This window comes from Eleutherodactylus coqui, unplaced genomic scaffold (assembly GCF_035609145.1).
Source record: "Eleutherodactylus coqui strain aEleCoq1 unplaced genomic scaffold, aEleCoq1.hap1 HAP1_SCAFFOLD_380, whole genome shotgun sequence".
Classification (NCBI taxonomy): Eukaryota; Metazoa; Chordata; class Amphibia; order Anura; family Eleutherodactylidae; genus Eleutherodactylus; species Eleutherodactylus coqui.
Window position 1 is genome coordinate 38,924 of NW_027102170.1, and position 14,470 is coordinate 53,393.

General features: G+C 42.8%; 5 non-coding genes across 5 annotated transcripts; all 5 read right to left on the reverse strand.

The window, feature by feature from the left end:
- Positions 1–796: 796 nt before the first annotated feature.
- LOC136598766 (U12 minor spliceosomal RNA) lies at positions 797–943 on the reverse strand. Its single transcript, XR_010788868.1, has one exon. It is a non-coding gene; the product is annotated as a U12 minor spliceosomal RNA (small nuclear RNA).
- Positions 944–4,047: 3,104 nt separating this feature from the next.
- LOC136598755 (U12 minor spliceosomal RNA) lies at positions 4,048–4,194 on the reverse strand. Its single transcript, XR_010788858.1, has one exon. It is a non-coding gene; the product is annotated as a U12 minor spliceosomal RNA (small nuclear RNA).
- A 3,105-nt stretch (positions 4,195–7,299) lies between these two features.
- LOC136598756 (U12 minor spliceosomal RNA) lies at positions 7,300–7,446 on the reverse strand. Its single transcript, XR_010788859.1, has one exon. It is a non-coding gene; the product is annotated as a U12 minor spliceosomal RNA (small nuclear RNA).
- A 3,105-nt stretch (positions 7,447–10,551) lies between these two features.
- On the reverse strand, positions 10,552–10,698 carry LOC136598758 (U12 minor spliceosomal RNA). The gene has a single exon (XR_010788860.1). It is a non-coding gene; the product is annotated as a U12 minor spliceosomal RNA (small nuclear RNA).
- A 3,105-nt stretch (positions 10,699–13,803) lies between these two features.
- On the reverse strand, positions 13,804–13,950 carry LOC136598760 (U12 minor spliceosomal RNA). Its single transcript, XR_010788862.1, has one exon. It is a non-coding gene; the product is annotated as a U12 minor spliceosomal RNA (small nuclear RNA).
- Between the last annotated feature and the right edge of the window lie 520 nt (positions 13,951–14,470).

Genomic DNA, 14,470 nt, shown 5'->3' on the forward strand with positions numbered 1-14,470 from the left:
AAATGGAAAGAGGGGGAAAATCTAAAGAAGAATAAAATGCTGTCTGCAAAAACTGTAGGGCAAGTGTCAGAAAAGCTAAAAGCTGAAAATGAATTGAGGCTTGTAAGAGAGGCCAAAAGCAATAAAAAGAGACTCTGGGGGTCCAAGCAAAATAAAAGTCCAAGATGCTATAGGATGTTTACAGGATGAAAATGGTGAATTGGTTAAGAATGATATTGGGAAGAATGAACTTCTAAATTCCTATTTTGTATCTGTTTTCTCTCAGAAAGTAGATTTAGCATCAGCTGATCTTCACGGTGTTAATGGGCGAATACAAGAATGCAGGCTATCTATAGGCAGAGAGATGGTGAGGGAAAACTTAGCTAACTTAAATGAATTCAAGTCTCCAGGTCCTGATGAATTAGATCCTAGGATACTGAAGGAAGCAGTGGAGATAATTGCTGAACCACTAACCATAATCTTTGAAAATTTCCGGAGGACAGGTGAAGATCCAGAAGACTGGGAAAGGGCAAATGTTGTCCTTATCGATGTGTTCCATTCGCGTGTGAATTTAAAAAATTTTTTAATTGGTTTATACTCGCACAGAAAAAATACCAAGGTGAATAGGTCATTCTATGTTGGATGCACCAACCTAGGGGGCTTTCACGCACACTGGAACATTCTGTGTTCCACACGCCTGATCCACAGCATTGAGAATAGCTTAAATATGCATCAAATTCCACACATAGAATCATCCAGAATAGAGAGAAGCCCTCTTACAACCATGGATTTCTTTCATTGAACACAATCAGCAGGGTGGGCAGATCACAGCTCCTGAAGGTCCCGCAAAGTAGGCTGATCCTCCACAGAGCAACCTGTACCCATTCAAAAATTCCTCTCACATGTAGTGAGGAGCTGGTGTCACCCAGACTCGTTATTTTCCTTACTCATTAGTTTAAGGCATACCCTTCACCTGTGGCCACCTGGAGCAATCGCCCTCTGGACCCATCCTGTCTGTATTAGGGAGAACAGGGAGTGGAGGTCCAGGAAGATAATTTGCATATTCCTGGTGCATTCTGGGAAAAGTGAAAAGTCGCTGTGAGTGGGAAGATTTCTGGGTTTAGTGGGGTCTAGCTGCTCAGAGGCCATCTCCAGACCAGAGATTGGAGGTCCAGGAAAAGAATTTGCATATGCCTGTTGCATTTTGAGTGCTGGGTCTAGCCAGGTCTAGCTGCTTGAAGGACATTGCCAAATGTTTTATGCATAGTAGCATCTTATAGGTTATATATGATCACTGGAATTCTTGACTTTTAGAAGTTTGCAAGTAGACATCAACTGACAACATGGAAGGGGTGAGTAGCCATATGCTACATGTTTACAGATCTACCAAAGGAAAAGCCAAACTTGTGCCTCTGTTGGAGGAAAAGGTGCAGAGTCTTCAGGAGAGAATAGCTACATTGTAACCCATTAAGGAAGAGGAGGATTGCCTTGACAGAGCAGAAGTAAGTCTTCAAAATGTTGAAGGAAAATATGTTTTCAGTGTAGCCGTAGAAGTCGAGGAATGGAAGCATGTGACCCAAAGAAGCCGGATTATCAGGAGTCAGCCAGCACCCATACTGCTCAGGAACCAGTACCAGGCTCTACCGCAGGAGAACAATGAAGAAGTACAGCAAGAAATGACTTTGCCAACAGAGAACAGTCCAGTAAGCACTCAGAATCCTCTTGGATGGAGAAAAAGAAGTGCTGTTGTGAAGAAGAGGGGGAGAGTGCTGGTTGTGGGGGATTCCCTATTGAGAGGAACAGAGGCCGTTGTCTGCAGACCTGACACAGCCTCACGTGAGGTGTGCTGTCTTCCAGGGGCACAAATCAAAGATGTGTCTGATAGGCTATCAAGACTCTTCAGTTCTGCAGACAACTACCCATTCCTACTAATACATGTAGGGACAAATGACTCTGCAAAAAATGACATTGCAACTATCTGCAGAGACTTTGAAGACCTCAGCCGGAAGGGGAAGGAACTAGGAGCTCAGGTGGTCTTCTCATCCATCCTCCCAGTGGATGGCCGTGGAATAAGAAGATGGAGCAGGATTCTAGAGGTGAACAACTGGCTATGTCAATGGTTCAGTCAGCAAAGATATGGATTCCTAGACCATGGAGTGAACTACCTATATGATGGACTGCTTGCTAGAGACGGGTTGCACCTTACAAAAACAGGATTTGGCAGGCGCCTTGCTAGACTAATCAGGAGAGCTTAAAACTAGAACAATATGATGTGAAAAGCAAAAATATGCATCCAATAATACGTATTATTTGAAGTGAAAAAGGAAGAAGAAAGACAAAACATTCAGAAGGAAAGTAGAGGAGCAAGAGACACTGATCACAAATTAACATGTTTCTACACAATGCATGGGAAACAAACATGGGGAATTGGAGCTCCGAACACAGGAAGAGAAATATGATGTCATCGGCATCACAAAAACTTGGTGGAATGATACAAATGATTGGATACAAGGCTTGAAGGACATAATGTATTTATAAGAAACAGACCCAAGAAAATGGGAGGTGTTGTAATGCATGTTAGGAAAGCATCATCTCCACTGAGATTCAAGCTTCACAGCTGGGAGTTCTGTAGAAACTGTTTGGGTAAGAATACAAGGAGAGAACAACAGAAAGGACACCCTTGTAGGCATTTACTATAGGCCGCCTGGACAAGCAGAAGATATGGAGAAGCTCTTTCTACATCAGATGGCCAAGCTCTCAAAGAAGCCCAACATGGTGATCATGGGAGATTTTACCCATCCAGACATTTGTTGGGAATCTCTCAGATAAAAGTAATGGATCCAACCAATTCTTATCCGCTCTTGTTGACAACTTTATCTTCCAGAAGGTAGAAGAGAAAACAAGGGGATCTGCTATCTTGGACCTAACTCTCACCAACAGGGAGGGAATGGTGGAGGGAGTAAGGGTGGCTGGGACCTTAGGAGGCAGTGATCATGATATCCTTAGATGTTGGATAACAAGGGGAGGAAGACCTGAGAAGACTCAGACTGCAAGGTTGGATTTCAGAAAGAGGAGAGGAAGACTCCAATGGCTGGATGTTCTTAAGGACAGAAATGTCCAAGAAGGTTGGGAAATATTGTGAAATGAGATTGTCAAAGCACAATCGTTACCAATCCCTAAAAGAAGGAAGAATGAGAAGCATTTAAAGAGACCAGGATGGATGAACACAGAACTTAACATGGATTTTAAAAAGGAAGAAAATTTTGTTGATCAAATGGAAAGAGGGGGAAAATCTAAAGAAGAATAAAATGCTGTCTGCAAAAACTGTAGGGCAAGTGTCAGAAAAGCTAAAAGCTGAAAATGAATTGAGGCTTGTAAGAGAGGCCAAAAGCAATAAAAAGAGACTCTGGGGGTCCAAGCAAAATAAAAGTCCAAGATGCTATAGGATGTTTACAGGATGAAAATGGTGAATTGGTTAAGAATGATATTGGGAAGAATGAACTTCTAAATTCCTAATTTGTATCTGTTTTCTCTCAGAAAGTAGATTTAGCATCAGCTGATCTTCACGGTGCTAATGGGGGAACACAAGAATGCAGGCTATCTATAAGCAGAGAGATGGTGAGGGAAAACTTAGCTAACTTAAATGAATTCAAGTCTCCAGGTCCTGATGAATTAGATCCTAGGATACTGAAGGAAGCAGTGGAGATAATTGCTGAACCACTAACCATAATCTTTGAAAATTTCCGGAGGACAGGTGAAGATCCAGAAGACTGGGAAAGGGCAAATGTTGTCCTTATCGATGTGTTCCATTCGCGTGTGAATTTAAAAAATTTTTTAATTGGTTTATACTCGCACAGAAAAAATACCAAGGTGAATAGGTCATTCCATGTTGGATGCACCAACCTAGGGGGCTTTCACGCACACTGGAACATTCTGTGTTCCACACGCCTGATCCACAGCATTGAGAATAGCTTAAATATGCATCAAATTCCACACATAGAATCATCCAGAATAGAGAGAAGCCCTCTTACAACCATGGATTTCTTTCATTGAACACAATCAGCAGGGTGGGCAGATCACAGCTCCTGAAGGTCCCGCAAAGTAGGCTGATCCTCCACAGGGCAACCTGTACCCATTCAAAAATTCCTCTCACATGTAGTGAGGAGCTGGTGTCACCCAGACTCGTTATTTTCCTTACTCATTAGTTTAAGGCATACCCTTCACCTGTGGCCACCTGGAGCAATCGCCCTCTGGACCCATCCTGTCTGTATTAGGGAGAGCAGGGAGTGGAGGTCCAGGAAGATAATTTGCATATTCCTGGTGCATTCTGGGAAAAGTGAAAAGTCGCTGTGAGTGGGAAGATTTCTGGGTTTAGTGGGGTCTAGCTGCTCAGAGGCCATCTCCAGACCAGAGATTGGAGGTCCAGGAAAAGAATTTGCATATGTCTGTTGCATTTTGAGTGCTGGGTCTAGCCAGGTCTAGCTGCTTGAAGGACATTGCCAAATGTTTTATGCATAGTAGCATCTTATAGGTTATATATGATCACTGGAATTCTTGACTTTTAGAAGTTTGCAAGTAGACATCAACTGACAACATGGAAGGGGTGAGTAGCCATATGCTACATGTTTACAGATCTACCAAAGGAAAAGCCAAACTTGTGTCTCTGTTGGAGGAAAAGGTGCAGAGTCTTCAGGAGAGAATAGCTACATTGTAACTCATTAAGGAAGAGGAGGATTGCCTTGACAGAGCAGAAGTAAGTCTTCAAAATGTTGAAGGAAAATATGTTTTCAGTGTAGCCGTAGAAGTCGAGGAATGGAAGCATGTGACCCAAAGAAGCCGGATTATCAGGAGTCAGCCAGCACCCATACTGCTCAGGAACCAGTACCAGGCTCTACCGCAGGAGAACAATGAAGAAGTACAGCAAGAAATGACTTTGCCCACAGAGAACAGTCCAGTAAGCACTCAGAATCCTCTTGGATGGAGAAAAAGAAGTGTTGTTGTGAAGAAGAGGGGGAGAGTGCTGGTTGTGGGGGATTCCCTATTGAGAGGAACAGAGGCCGTTGTCTGCAGACATGACACAGCCTCACGTGAGGTGTGCTGTCTTCCAGGGGCACAAATCAAAGATGTGTCTGATAGGCTATCAAGACTCTTCAGTTCTGCAGACAACTACCCATTCCTACTAATACATGTAGGGACAAATGACTCTGCAAAAAATGACATTGCAACTATCTGCAGAGAGTTTGAAGACCTCAGCCGGAAGGGGAAGGAACTAGGAGCTCAGGTGGTCTTCTCATCCATCCTCCCAGTGGATGGCCGTGGAATAAGAAGATGGAGCAGGATTCTAGAGGTGAACAACTGGCTATGTCAATGGTTCAGTCAGCAAAGATATGGATTCCTAGACCATGGAGTGAACTACCTATATGATGGACTGCTTGCTAGAGACGGGTTGCACCTTACAAAAACAGGATTTGGCAGGCGCCTTGCTAGACTAATCAGGAGAGCTTAAAACTAGAACAATATGAAGTGAAAAGCAAAAATATGCATCCAATTAATACGTATTATTAGAAGTGAAAAAGGAAGAAGAAAGACAAAACATTCAGAAGGAAAGTAGAGGAGCAAGAGACACTGATCACAAATTAACATGTTTCTACACAATGCATGGGAAACAAACATGGGGAATTGGAGCTCCGAACACAGGAAGAGAAATATGATGTCATCGGCATCACAAAAACTTGGTGGAATGATACAAATGATTGGATACAAGGCTTGAAGGACATAATGTATTTATAAGAAACAGACCCAAGAAAATGGGAGGTGTTGTAATGCATGTTAGGAAAGCATCATCTCCACTGAGATTCAAGCTTCACAGCTGGGAGTTCTGTAGAAACTGTTTGGGTAAGAATACAAGGAGAGAACAACAGAAAGGACACCCTTGTAGGCATTTACTATAGGCTGCCTGGACAAGCAGAAGATATGGAGAAGCTCTTTCTACATCAGATGGCCAAGCTCTCAAAGAAGCCCAACATGGTGATCATGGGAGATTTTACCCATCCAGACATTTGTTGGGAATCTCTCAGATAAAAGTAATGGATCCAACCAATTCTTATCCGCTCTTGCTGACAACTTTATCTTCCAGAAGGTAGAAGAGAAAACAAGGGGATCTGCTATCTTGGACCTAACTCTCACCAACAGGGAGGGAAAGGTGGAGGGAGTAAGGGTGGCTGGGACCTTAGGAGGCAGTGATCATGATATCCTTAGATGTTGGATAACAAGGGGAGGAAGACCTGAGAAGACTCAGACTGCAAGGTTGGATTTCAGAAAGAGGAGAGGAAGACTCCAATGGCTGGATGTTCTTAAGGACAGAAATGTCCAAGAAGGTTGGGAAATATTGTGAAATGAGATTGTCAAAGCACAATCGTTACCAATCCCTAAAAGAAGGAAGAATGAGAAGCATTTAAAGAGACCAGGATGGATGAACACAGAACTTAACATAGATTTTAAAAAGGAAGAAAATTTTGTTGATCAAATGGAAAGAGGGGGAAAATCTAAAGAAGAATAAAATGCTGTCTGCAAAAACTGTAGGGCAAGTGTCAGAAAAGCTAAAAGCTGAAAATGAATTGAGGCTTGTAAGAGAGGCCAAAAGCAATAAAAAGAGACTCTGGGGGTCCAAGCAAAATAAAAGTCCAAGATGCTATAGGATGTTTACAGGATGAAAATGGTGAATTGGTTAAGAATGATATTGGGAAGAATGAACTTCTAAATTCCTAATTTGTATCTGTTTTCTCTCAGAAAGTAGATTTAGCATCAGCTGATCTTCACGGTGCTAATGGGGGAACACAAGAATGCAGGCTATCTATAAGCAGAGAGATGGTGAGGGAAAACTTAGCTAACTTAAATGAATTCAAGTCTCCAGGTCCTGATGAATTAGATCCTAGGATACTGAAGGAAGCAGTGGAGATAATTGCTGAACCACTAACCATAATCTTTGAAAATTTCCGGAGGACAGGTGAAGATCCAGAAGACTGGGAAAGGGCAAATGTTGTCCTTATCGATGTGTTCCATTCGCGTGTGAATTTAAAAAATTTTTTAATTGGTTTATACTCGCACAGAAAAAATACCAAGGTGAATAGGTCATTCCATGTTGGATGCACCAACCTAGGGGGCTTTCACGCACACTGGAACATTCTGTGTTCCACACGCCTGATCCACAGCATTGAGAATAGCTTAAATATGCATCAAATTCCACACATAGAATCATCCAGAATAGAGAGAAGCCCTCTTACAACCATGGATTTCTTTCATTGAACACAATCAGCAGGGTGGGCAGATCACAGCTCCTGAAGGTCCCGCAAAGTAGGCTGATCCTCCACAGGGCAACCTGTACCCATTCAAAAATTCCTCTCACATGTAGTGAGGAGCTGGTGTCACCCAGACTCGTTATTTTCCTTACTCATTAGTTTAAGGCATACCCTTCACCTGTGGCCACCTGGAGCAATCGCCCTCTGGACCCATCCTGTCTGTATTAGGGAGAGCAGGGAGTGGAGGTCCAGGAAGATAATTTGCATATTCCTGGTGCATTCTGGGAAAAGTGAAAAGTCGCTGTGAGTGGGAAGATTTCTGGGTTTAGTGGGGTCTAGCTGCTCAGAGGCCATCTCCAGACCAGAGATTGGAGGTCCAGGAAAAGAATTTGCATATGCCTGTTGCATTTTGAGTGCTGGGTCTAGCCAGGTCTAGCTGCTTGAAGGACATTGCCAAATGTTTTATGCATAGTAGCATCTTATAGGTTATATATGATCACTGGAATTCTTGACTTTTAGAAGTTTGCAAGTAGACATCAACTGACAACATGGAAGGGGTGAGTAGCCATATGCTACATGTTTACAGATCTACCAAAGGAAAAGCCAAACTTGTGTCTCTGTTGGAGGAAAAGGTGCAGAGTCTTCAGGAGAGAATAGCTACATTGTAACTCATTAAGGAAGAGGAGGATTGCCTTGACAGAGCAGAAGTAAGTCTTCAAAATGTTGAAGGAAAATATGTTTTCAGTGTAGCCGTAGAAGTCGAGGAATGGAAGCATGTGACCCAAAGAAGCCGGATTATCAGGAGTCAGCCAGCACCCATACTGCTCAGGAACCAGTACCAGGCTCTACCGCAGGAGAACAATGAAGAAGTACAGCAAGAAATGACTTTGCCCACAGAGAACAGTCCAGTAAGCACTCAGAATCCTCTTGGATGGAGAAAAAGAAGTGTTGTTGTGAAGAAGAGGGGGAGAGTGCTGGTTGTGGGGGATTCCCTATTGAGAGGAACAGAGGCCGTTGTCTGCAGACATGACACAGCCTCACGTGAGGTGTGCTGTCTTCCAGGGGCACAAATCAAAGATGTGTCTGATAGGCTATCAAGACTCTTCAGTTCTGCAGACAACTACCCATTCCTACTAATACATGTAGGGACAAATGACTCTGCAAAAAATGACATTGCAACTATCTGCAGAGAGTTTGAAGACCTCAGCCGGAAGGGGAAGGAACTAGGAGCTCAGGTGGTCTTCTCATCCATCCTCCCAGTGGATGGCCGTGGAATAAGAAGATGGAGCAGGATTCTAGAGGTGAACAACTGGCTATGTCAATGGTTCAGTCAGCAAAGATATGGATTCCTAGACCATGGAGTGAACTACCTATATGATGGACTGCTTGCTAGAGACGGGTTGCACCTTACAAAAACAGGATTTGGCAGGCGCCTTGCTAGACTAATCAGGAGAGCTTAAAACTAGAACAATATGAAGTGAAAAGCAAAAATATGCATCCAATTAATACGTATTATTAGAAGTGAAAAAGGAAGAAGAAAGACAAAACATTCAGAAGGAAAGTAGAGGAGCAAGAGACACTGATCACAAATTAACATGTTTCTACACAATGCATGGGAAACAAACATGGGGAATTGGAGCTCCGAACACAGGAAGAGAAATATGATGTCATCGGCATCACAAAAACTTGGTGGAATGATACAAATGATTGGATACAAGGCTTGAAGGACATAATGTATTTATAAGAAACAGACCCAAGAAAATGGGAGGTGTTGTAATGCATGTTAGGAAAGCATCATCTCCACTGAGATTCAAGCTTCACAGCTGGGAGTTCTGTAGAAACTGTTTGGGTAAGAATACAAGGAGAGAACAACAGAAAGGACACCCTTGTAGGCATTTACTATAGGCTGCCTGGACAAGCAGAAGATATGGAGAAGCTCTTTCTACATCAGATGGCCAAGCTCTCAAAGAAGCCCAACATGGTGATCATGGGAGATTTTACCCATCCAGACATTTGTTGGGAATCTCTCAGATAAAAGTAATGGATCCAACCAATTCTTATCCGCTCTTGCTGACAACTTTATCTTCCAGAAGGTAGAAGAGAAAACAAGGGGATCTGCTATCTTGGACCTAACTCTCACCAACAGGGAGGGAAAGGTGGAGGGAGTAAGGGTGGCTGGGACCTTAGGAGGCAGTGATCATGATATCCTTAGATGTTGGATAACAAGGGGAGGAAGACCTGAGAAGACTCAGACTGCAAGGTTGGATTTCAGAAAGAGGAGAGGAAGACTCCAATGGCTGGATGTTCTTAAGGACAGAAATGTCCAAGAAGGTTGGGAAATATTGTGAAATGAGATTGTCAAAGCACAATCGTTACCAATCCCTAAAAGAAGGAAGAATGAGAAGCATTTAAAGAGACCAGGATGGATGAACACAGAACTTAACATAGATTTTAAAAAGGAAGAAAATTTTGTTGATCAAATGGAAAGAGGGGGAAAATCTAAAGAAGAATAAAATGCTGTCTGCAAAAACTGTAGGGCAAGTGTCAGAAAAGCTAAAAGCTGAAAATGAATTGAGGCTTGTAAGAGAGGCCAAAAGCAATAAAAAGAGACTCTGGGGGTCCAAGCAAAATAAAAGTCCAAGATGCTATAGGATGTTTACAGGATGAAAATGGTGAATTGGTTAAGAATGATATTGGGAAGAATGAACTTCTAAATTCCTATTTTGTATCTGTTTTCTCTCAGAAAGTAGATTTAGCATCAGCTGATCTTCACGGTGTTAATGGGCGAATACAAGAATGCAGGCTATCTATAAGCAGAGAGATGGTGAGGGAAAACTTAGCTAACTTAAATGAATTCAAGTCTCCAGGTCCTGATGAATTAGATCCTAGGATACTGAAGGAAGCAGTGGAGATAATTGCTGAACCACTAACCATAATCTTTGAAAATTTCCGGAGGACAGGTGAAGATCCAGAAGACTGGGAAAGGGCAAATGTTGTCCTTATCGATGTGTTCCATTCGCGTGTGAATTTAAAAAATTTTTTAATTGGTTTATACTCGCACAGAAAAAATACCAAGGTGAATAGGTCATTCTATGTTGGATGCACCAACCTAGGGGGCTTTCACGCACACTGGAACATTCTGTGTTCCACACGCCTGATCCACAGCATTGAGAATAGCTTAAATATGCATCAAATTCCACACATAGAATCATCCAGAATAGAGAGAAGCCCTCTTACAACCATGGATTTCTTTCATTGAACACAATCAGCAGGGTGGGCAGATCACAGCTCCTGAAGGTCCCGCAAAGTAGGCTGATCCTCCACAGGGCAACCTGTACCCATTCAAAAATTCCTCTCACATGTAGTGAGGAGCTGGTGTCACCCAGACTCGTTATTTTCCTTACTCATTAGTTTAAGGCATACCCTTCACCTGTGGCCACCTGGAGCAATCGCCCTCTGGACCCATCCTGTCTGTATTAGGGAGAGCAGGGAGTGGAGGTCCAGGAAGATAATTTGCATATTCCTGGTGCATTCTGGGAAAAGTGAAAAGTCGCTGTGAGTGGGAAGATTTCTGGGTTTAGTGGGGTCTAGCTGCTCAGAGGCCATCTCCAGACCAGAGATTGGAGGTCCAGGAAAAGAATTTGCATATGCCTGTTGCATTTTGAGTGCTGGGTCTAGCCAGGTCTAGCTGCTTGAAGGACATTGCCAAATGTTTTATGCATAGTAGCATCTTATAGGTTATATATGATCACTGGAATTCTTGACTTTTAGAAGTTTGCAAGTAGACATCAACTGACAACATGGAAGGGGTGAGTAGCCATATGCTACATGTTTACAGATCTACCAAAGGAAAAGCCAAACTTGTGCCTCTGTTGGAGGAAAAGGTGCAGAGTCTTCAGGAGAGAATAGCTACATTGTAACTCATTAAGGAAGAGGAGGATTGCCTTGACAGAGCAGAAGTAAGTCTTCAAAATGTTGAAGGAAAATATGTTTTCAGTGTAGCCGTAGAAGTCGAGGAATGGAAGCATGTGACCCAAAGAAGCCGGATTATCAGGAGTCAGCCAGCACCCATACTGCTCAGGAACCAGTACCAGGCTCTACCGCAGGAGAACAATGAAGAAGTACAGCAAGAAATGACTTTGCCCACAGAGAACAGTCCAGTAAGCACTCAGAATCCTCTTGGATGGAGAAAAAGAAGTGTTGTTGTGAAGAAGAGGGGGAGAGTGCTGGTTGTGGGGGATTCCCTATTGAGAGGAACAGAGGCCGTTGTCTGCAGACATGACACAGCCTCACGTGAGGTGTGCTGTCTTCCAGGGGCACAAATCAAAGATGTGTCTGATAGGCTATCAAGACTCTTCAGTTCTGCAGACAACTACCCATTCCTACTAATACATGTAGGGACAAATGACTCTGCAAAAAATGACATTGCAACTATCTGCAGAGAGTTTGAAGACCTCAGCCGGAAGGGGAAGGAACTAGGAGCTCAGGTGGTCTTCTCATCCATCCTCCCAGTGGATGGCCGTGGAATAAGAAGATGGAGCAGGATTCTAGAGGTGAACAACTGGCTATGTCAATGGTTCAGTCAGCAAAGATATGGATTCCTAGACCATGGAGTGAACTACCTATATGATGGACTGCTTGCTAGAGACGGGTTGCACCTTACAAAAACAGGATTTGGCAGGCGCCTTGCTAGACTAATCAGGAGAGCTTAAAACTAGAACAATATGAAGTGAAAAGCAAAAATATGCATCCAATTAATACGTATTATTAGAAGTGAAAAAGGAAGAAGAAAGACAAAACATTCAGAAGGAAAGTAGAGGAGCAAGAGACACTGATCACAAATTAACATGTTTCTACACAATGCATGGGAAACAAACATGGGGAATTGGAGCTCCGAACACAGGAAGAGAAATATGATGTCATCGGCATCACAAAAACTTGGTGGAATGATACAAATGATTGGATACAAGGCTTGAAGGACATAATGTATTTATAAGAAACAGACCCAAGAAAATGGGAGGTGTTGTAATGCATGTTAGGAAAGCATCATCTCCACTGAGATTCAAGCTTCACAGCTGGGAGTTCTGTAGAAACTGTTTGGGTAAGAATACAAGGAGAGAACAACAGAAAGGACACCCTTGTAGGCATTTACTATAGGCCGCCTGGACAAGCAGAAGATATGGAGAAGCTCTTTCTACATCAGATGGCCAAGCTCTCAAAGAAGCCCAACATGGTGATCATGGGAGATTTTACCCATCCAGACATTTGTTGGGAATCTCTCAGATAAAAGTAATGGATCCAACCAATTCTTATCCGCTCTTGCTGACAACTTTATCTTCCAGAAGGTAGAAGAGAAAACAAGGGGATCTGCTATCTTGGACCTAACTCTCACCAACAGGGAGGGAAAGGTGGAGGGAGTAAGGGTGGCTGGGACCTTAGGAGGCAGTGATCATGATATCCTTAGATGTTGGATAACAAGGGGAGGAAGACCTGAGAAGACTCAGACTGCAAGGTTGGATTTCAGAAAGAGGAGAGGAAGACTCCAATGGCTGGATGTTCTTAAGGACAGAAATGTCCAAGAAGGTTGGGAAATATTGTGAAATGAGATTGTCAAAGCACGATCGTTACCAATCCCTAAAAGAAGGAAGAATGAGAAGCATTTAAAGAGACCAGGATGGATGAACACAGAACTTAACATAGATTTTAAAAAGGAAGAAAATTTTGTTGATCAAATGGAAAGAGGGGGAAAATCTAAAGAAGAATAAAATGCTGTCTGCAAAAACTGTAGGGCAAGTGTCAGAAAAGCTAAAAGCTGAAAATGAATTGAGGCTTGTAAGAGAGGCCAAAAGCAATAAAAAGAGACTCTGGGGGTCCAAGCAAAATAAAAGTCCAAGATGCTATAGGATGTTTACAGGATGAAAATGGTGAATTGGTTAAGAATGATATTGGGAAGAATGAACTTCTAAATTCCTATTTTGTATCTGTTTTCTCTCAGAAAGTAGATTTAGCATCAGCTGATCTTCACGGTGTTAATGGGCGAATACAAGAATGCAGGCTATCTATAAGCAGAGAGATGGTGAGGGAAAACTTAGCTAACTTAAATGAATTCAAGTCTCCAGGTCCTGATGAATTAGATCCTAGGATACTGAAGGAAGCAGTGGAGATAATTGCTGAACCACTAACCATAATCTTTGAAAATTTCCGGAGGACAGGTGAAGATCCAGAAGACTGGGAAAGGGCAAATGTTGTCCTTATCGATGTGTTCCATTCGCGTGTGAATTTAAAAAATTTTTTAATTGGTTTATACTCGCACAGAAAAAATACCAAGGTGAATAGGTCATTCTATGTTGGATGCACCAACCTAGGGGGCTTTCACGCACACTGGAACATTCTGTGTTCCACACGCCTGATCCACAGCATTGAGAATAGCTTAAATATGCATCAAATTCCACACATAGAATCATCCAGAATAGAGAGAAGCCCTCTTACAACCATGGATTTCTTTCATTGAACACAATCAGCAGGGTGGGCAGATCACAGCTCCTGAAGGTCCCGCAAAGTAGGCTGATCCTCCACAGGGCAACCTGTACCCATTCAAAAATTCCTCTCACATGTAGTGAGGAGCTGGTGTCACCCAGACTCGTTATTTTCCTTACTCATTAGTTTAAGGCATACCCTTCACCTGTGGCCACCTGGAGCAATCGCCCTCTGGACCCATCCTGTCTGTATTAGGGAGAACAGGGAGTGGAGGTCCAGGAAGATAATTTGCATATTCCTGGTGCATTCTGGGAAAAGTGAAAAGTCGCTGTGAGTGGGAAGATTTCTGGGTTTAGTGGGGTCTAGCTGCTCAGAGGCCATCTCCAGACCAGAGATTGGAGGTCCAGGAAAAGAATTTGCATATGCCTGTTGCATTTTGAGTGCTGGGTCTAGCCAGGTCTAGCTGCTTGAAGGACATTGCCAAATGTTTTATGCATAGTAGCATCTTATAGGTTATATATGATCACTGGAATTCTTGACTTTTAGAAGTTTGCAAGTAGACATCAACTGACAACATGGAAGGGGTGAGTAGCCATATGCTACATGTTTACAGATCTACCAAAGGAAAAGCCAAACTTGTGCCTCTGTTGGAGGAAAAGGTGCAGAGTCTTCAGGAGAGAATAGCTACATTGTAACCCATTAAGGAAGAGGAGGAT